This window comes from Schistocerca gregaria, unplaced genomic scaffold (genome assembly GCF_023897955.1).
Source record: "Schistocerca gregaria isolate iqSchGreg1 unplaced genomic scaffold, iqSchGreg1.2 ptg000229l, whole genome shotgun sequence".
Lineage (NCBI taxonomy): Eukaryota > Metazoa > Arthropoda > Insecta > Orthoptera > Acrididae > Schistocerca > Schistocerca gregaria.
Genome location: NW_026061748.1, coordinates 3,946,489 through 3,953,586, shown reverse-complemented (window position 1 = coordinate 3,953,586; position 7,098 = coordinate 3,946,489).

Below are 7,098 nucleotides of genomic sequence, written 5' to 3'. Positions count from 1 at the left end.
GATACCTAAAACTTGAATAGTACTACTACTTACTGGCTATTACATCAACTTAGAAGCTTCATCTGTGTTCTACTATGTTGCTTTTAGTGTCTCCGCATACCGCAGCACGCGACATAGCTTTGCAGACGATAAATGTAACCGTTCCAGACAGAAGTGCGGCCAGTGTGACGATCTGGCATTAAGTCGATTCGATAACACATGACGAAAACGGACGGATTTCTCAGGTTTTTACTACATAGGAAGGCTTTTTTCATTCTCCCGTGCAACGCGGCTGCTAGTCCTCCTTTCATGCAATATCATAAGTTCCTAGCTTAAGTCCAAGGCACCAAAGAAGGGTAAAAAGTCAATAACCTATACCTAAAACTTGAATTGTACTACTTCTTACTGGCTATTACATCAACTTAGAAGCTTCATCTGTGTTCTACTATGGTGCTTTTAGTGTCTCCGCATACCGCAGCACGCGACATAGCTTTGCAGACGATAAGTACAACCGTTTCAGAGAGAAGAGCGGCCAATGTGACGATCTGGCTTTAAGTCGAGTCGATAACACATGACGAAAACGGACGGATTTCTCAGGTTTTTACTACATACGAACGCTTTTCTCATTCTCCCGTGCAACGCGGCTGCTACTCCTCCTTTCATGCAAAATCATAAATTCCTAGCTCATGTCCAAGGCACCAAAGCCATCTAAAAAGTCAATAATCGATACCTAAAACTTGAACTGTACTACTTCTTACTGGCTATTACATCAACTGAGAAGCTTCATCTGTGTTCTACTATGGTGCTTTTAGTGTTTCCGCATAACGCAGCACGCGACATAGCTTTGCAGACGATAAGTACAACCATTTCAGAGAGAAGAGCGGCCAATGTGACGATCTGGCTTTAAGTCGATTCGATAACAAATGACGAAAACGGACGGATTTCTCAGGTTTTTACTACTTATGAAAACTTTTCACATTCTCCCGTGCAACGCGGCTGCTGGTCCTCCTTTCATGCAAAACCTTAAGTTCCTAGCTCATGTCCAAGGCACCAAAGAAGGGTAAAAAGTCAAGAATGGATACCTAAAACTTGAATTGTACTACTTCTTACTGGCTGTTACATCAACGTAGATGCTTCATCTGTCTTCTACTATGGTGCTTTTAGCGTCTCCGCATACCGCAGCATGCGACATTGCTTTGCAGACGATAAGTACAACCGTTTCAGAGAGAAGAGCGGAAAATGTGACGATCTGGCTTTAAGTCGAGTCGATAACAAACGACGAAAACGGACGGATTTCTCAGGGATTTTACTACATATGAAAACTTTTCACATTCTCCCGTGCAACGGGGCTGCTAGTCCTCCTTTGATGCAAAATCTTAAGTTCCTAGCTCATGTCCAAGGCACCAAAGAAGGGTAAAAAGTCAATAATCGATACCTAAAACTTAAATTTTACTACTTCTTACTGGCTATTACATCAACTTAGAAGCTTCATCTGTGTTCTACTATGTTGCTTTTAGTGTCTCCGCATACCGCAGCACGCGATATAGCTTTGCGGACGACAAGTACAACCGTTTCAGAGAAAAGAGCGGCCAATGTGACGATATGGCTTTAAGTCGATTCGATAACAAATGAAGAAAACGGACAGATTTCTCATGTTTATACTACTTATGAAAACTTTTCACATTCTCAACTGCAACGCGGCTGCTAAATCTCCTTTCATGCAAAATCTTAAGTTCCTAGCTCATGTATAAGGCAACAAAGAAGGGTAAAAAGTCAATAACGGATACCTAAAACTTGAATTGTACTACTTCTTACTGGCTATTACATCAATTTAGAAGCTTCATCTGTGTTCTACTATGGAGCTTTTAGTGTCTCCGCATACCGCAGCACGCGACATAGCTTTGGAGACGAAAAATACAACCATTTCAGAGAGAAGAGCGGCCAATGTGACGATCTGGCTTTAAGTCGATTCGATAACAAATGACGAAAACGGACAGATTTCTCAGGTTTTTACTACATATGAAAACTTTTCACCTTCTCCAGTGCAACGCGGCTGCTAGTCCTCCTTTGATGCAAAATCTTAAGTTCCTAGCTCATGTCGAAGGCACCAAAGAAGGGTAAAAAGTCAATAATCGATACCTAAAGCTTGAATTTTTCTACTTCTTACTGGCTATTACATCAACTTAGAAGCTTCATCTGTGTTCTACTATCGTGCTTTTAGTGTCTCCGCATACCGCAGCACGCGACATAGCTTTGCAGACGATAAATGTAACCGTTTCAGACAGAAGTGCGGCCAGTGTGACGATCTGGCATTAAGTCGATTCGATAACACATGACGAAAACGGACGGATTTCTCAGGTTTTTACTACATACGAACGCTTTTCTCATTCTCCCGTGCAACGCGGCTGCTAGTCCTGCTTTCATGCAATATCATAAGTTCCTAGCTCAAGTCCAAGGCACCAAAGAAGGGTAAAAAGTCAATAACCTATACCTAAAACTTGAATTGTACTACTTCTTACTGGCTATTACATCAACTTAGAAGCTTCATCTGTGTTCTACTATGGTGCTTTTAGTGTCTCCGCATACCGCAGCACGCGACATAGCTTTGCAGACGATAAGTACAACCGTTTCAGAGAGAAGAGCGGCCAATGTGAAGATCTGGCTTTAAGTCGTGTCGATAACAAATGACGAAAACGGACGGATTTCTCAGGGATTTTACTACATATGAACACTTTTCACATTCTCCCGTGCAACGGGGCTGCTAGTCCTCCTTTGATGCAAAATCTTAAGTTCCTAGCTCATGTCCAAGGCACCAAAGAAGGGTAAAAAGTCAATAATCGATACCTAAAACTTCAATTTTACTACTTCTTACTGGCTATTACATCAACTTAGAAGCTTCATCTGTGTTCTACTATGGTGCTTTTAGTGTCTCCGCATACCGCAGCGCGCGACATAGCTTTGCAGACGATAAATGTAACCGTTTCAGACAGAAGTGCGGCCAGTGTGACTTTCTGGCTTTAAGTCGATTCGATAACAAATAACTAAAACGGACGGATTTCTCAGGTTTTTGCTACATATGAACACTTTTCACATTCTCCCGTGCAACGCGGCTGCTACTCCTCCTTTCATGCAAAATCATAAGTTCCTAGCTCATGTCCAAGGCACCAAAGCCATCTAAAAAGTCAATAATCGATACCTTAAACTTGAACTGTACTACTTCTTACTGGCTATTACATCAACTTAGAAGCTTCATCTGTGTTCTACTATGGTGCTTTTAGTGTTTCCGCATAACGCAGCACGCGACATAGCTTTGCAGACGATAAGTACAACCATTTCAGAGAGAAGAACGGCCAATGTGACGATCTGGCTTTAAGTCGATTCGATAACAAATGACGAAAACGGACGGATTTCTCAGGTTTTTACTACTTATGAAAACTTTTCACATTCTCACGTGCAACGCGGCTGCTGGTCCTCCTTTCATGCAAAACCTTAAGTTCCTAGCTCATGTCCAAGGCACCAAAGAAAGGTAAAAAGTCAAGAATGGATACCTAAAACTTGAATTGTACTACTTCTTACTGGCTATTACATCAACGTAGATGCTTCATCTGTCTTCTGCTATGGTGCTTTTAGCGTCTCCGCATACCGCAGCATGCGACATTGCTTTGCAGACGATAAGTACAACCGTTTCAGAGAGAAGAGCGGAAAATGTGACGATCTGGCTTTAAGTCGAGTCGATAACAAACGACGAAAACGGACGGATTTCTCAGGGATTTTACTACATATGAACACTTATCGCATTCTCCCGTGCAACGGGGCTGCTAGTCCTGCTTTGATGCAAAATCTTAAGTTCCTAGCTCATGTCCAAGGCACCAAAGAAGGGTAAAAAGTCAAAAATCGATACCTAAAACTTCAATTTTACTACTTCTTACTGGCTATTACATCAACTTAGAAGCTTCATCTGTGTTCTACTATGGTGCTTTTAGTGTCTCCGCATACCGCAGCACGCGACATAGCTTTGCAGACAATAAATGTAACCGTTTCAGACAGAAGTGCGGCCAGTGTGACTATCTGGCTTTAAGCCGATTCGATAACAAATAACTAAAACGGACGGATTTCTCAGGTTTTTGCTACATATGAACACTTTTCACATTCTCCCGTGCAACGCGGCTGCTACTCCTCCTTTCATGCAAAATCATAAGTTCCTAGCTCATGTCCAAGGCACCAAAGAAGGGGAAAAAGTCAATAATCGATACCTAAAACTTGAATAGTACTACTACTTACTGGCTATTACATCAACTTAGAAGCTTCATCTGTGTTCTACTATGGTGCTTTTAGTGTTTCCGCATAACGCAGCACGCGACATAGCCTTGCAGACGATAAGTACAACCGTTTCAGAGAGAAGAGCGGCCAATGTGACGATCTGGCTTTAAGTCGATTCGATAACAAATGACGAAAACGGACGGATTTCTCAGGTTTTTACTACTTATGAAAACTTTTCACATTCTCCCTTGCAACGCGGCTGCTGGTCCTCCTTTCATGCAAAACCTTAAGTTCCTAGCTCATGTCCAAGGCACCAAAGAAGGGTAAAAAGTCAAGAATGGATACCTAAAACTTGGATTGTACTACTTCTTACTGGCTATTACATCAACGTAGATGCTTCATCTGTCTTCTACTATGGTGCTTTTAGCGTCTCCGCATACCGCAGAGTGCGACATTGCTTTGCAGACGATAAGTACAACCGTTTCAGAGAGAATAGCGGCCAATGTGACGATCTGGCATTAAGTCGAGTCGATAACAAATGACGAAAACGGACGGATTTCTCAGGTTTTTACTACATATGAACACTTTTCACATTCTCCCGTGAACTCGGCTTCTAGTCCTCCTTTCTTGCAGAATCGTAAGGTCCTAGCTCATGTCCAAGGCACCAAAGAAGGGTAAAAAGTCAAGAATGGATACCTAAAACTTGAATTGTACTACTTCTTACTGGCTATTACATCAACGTAGATGCTTCATCTGTCTTCTACTATGGCGCTTTTAGCGTCTCCGCATACCGCAGCACGCGACATTGCTTTGCAGACGTTAAGTACAACCGTTTCAGAGAGAATAGCGGCCAATGTGACGACCTTTCTTTAAGTCGATTCGATAACAAATGACGAAAACGGACGGATTTCTTAGGGATTTTCCTACATATGAACACTTTTCATATTCTCCCGTGCAACGCGGCAGCTAGTCCTCCTTTCATTCAAAATCTTAAGTTCCTAGCTCATGTCCAAGGCACCAAAGAAGGGTAAGAAGTCAATAATCGATACCTAAAACTTGAATTGTACTACTTCTTACTGGCTATACATCAACTTAGAAGCTTCATCTGTGTTCTACTATGGTGCTTTTAGTGTCTCCGCATACCGCAGCACGCGACATAGCTTTGCAGACAATAAATGTAACCGTTTCAGGCAGAAGAGCGGCCAATGTGACGATCTGGCTTTAAGTCGATTCGATAACAAATGACGAAAGCGGACAGATTTGTCAGGTTTTTACTACATATGAAAACTTATCACACTCTCCCGTGCAACGGGGCTGCTAGTCCTCCTTTGATGCAAAATCTTAAGTTACTAGCTCATGTCCAAGGCACCAAAGAAGGGTAAAAAGTCAATAATCGATAAATAAAACTTGAATTTTGTTACTTCTTACTGGCTATTACATCAACTTAGAAGCTTCATCTGTGTTCTACTATGGTGCTTTTAGTGTCTCCGCATACCGCAGCACGCGACATAGCTTTTCAGACGATAAATTTAACCGTTTCAGACAGAAGTGCGGCCAGTGTGACGATCTGGCTTTAAGTCGATTCGATAACAAATAAGGAAAACGGACAGATTTGTCAGGTTTTTACTACATATGAACGCTTTTCACATTCTCCCGTGCAACGCGGCTGCTAGTCCTCCTTTCATGCAATATCATAAGTTCCTAGCTCAAGTCCAAGGCACCAAAGAAGGGTAAAAAGTCAATAACCTATACCTAAAACTTGAATTGTACTACTTCTTACTGGCTATTACATTAACTTAGAAACTTCACCTGTGTTCTACTATGGTGCTCTTAGTGTCTCCACATACCGCAGCACGCGACATGGCTTTGCAGACGATAAATGTAACCGTTTCAGACAGAAGTACGGCCAATGTGACGATCTGGCTTTAAGTCGATTCGATAACAAATAAGGAAAACGGACGGATTTCTCAGGTTTTTACTACATACGAACGCTTTTCACATTCTCCCGTGCAACGCGGCTGCTAGTCCTCCTTTCATGCAAAATCATAAGGTCCTAGCTCATGTCCAAGGCACCAAAGCCATCTAAAAAGTCAATAATCGATACCTAAAACTTGAACTGTACTACTTCTTACTGGCTATTACATCAACTTAGAAGCTTCATCTGTGTTCTACTATGGTGCTTTTACTGTTTCCGCATAACGCAGCACGCGACATAGCCTTGCAGACGATAAGTACAACCGTTTCACACAGAAGTACGGCCAATGTGACGATCTGGCTTTAAGTCGATTCGATAACAAATAAGGAAAACGGACGGATTTCTCAGGTTTTTACTACATACGAACGCTTTTCACATTCTCCCGTGCAACGCGGCTGCTAGTCCTCCTTTCATGCAAAATCATACGGTCCTAGCTCATGTCCAAGGCACCAAAGCCATCTAAAAAGTCAATAATCGATACCTAAAACTTGAACTGTACTACTTCTTACTGGCTATTACATCAACATAGAAGCTTCATCTGTGTTCTACTATGGTGCTTTTAGTGTTTCCGCATAACGCAGCACGCGACATAGCCGTGCAGACGATAAGTACAACCGTTTCAGAGAGAAGAGCGGCCAATGTGACGATCTGGCTTTAAGTCGATTCGATAACAAATGACGAAAACGGACAGATTTCTCAGGTTCTTACTACATATGAAAATTTTTCACATTCTCCCGTGCAACGCGGCTGTTAGTCCTCGTTTGATGCAAAATCTTAAGTTCCTAGCTCATGTCCAAGGCACCAAAGAAGGGTAAAAAGTCAATAATCGATATGTAAAACTTGAATTGTACTACTTCTTACTGGGTATTACATCAACTTAGAAG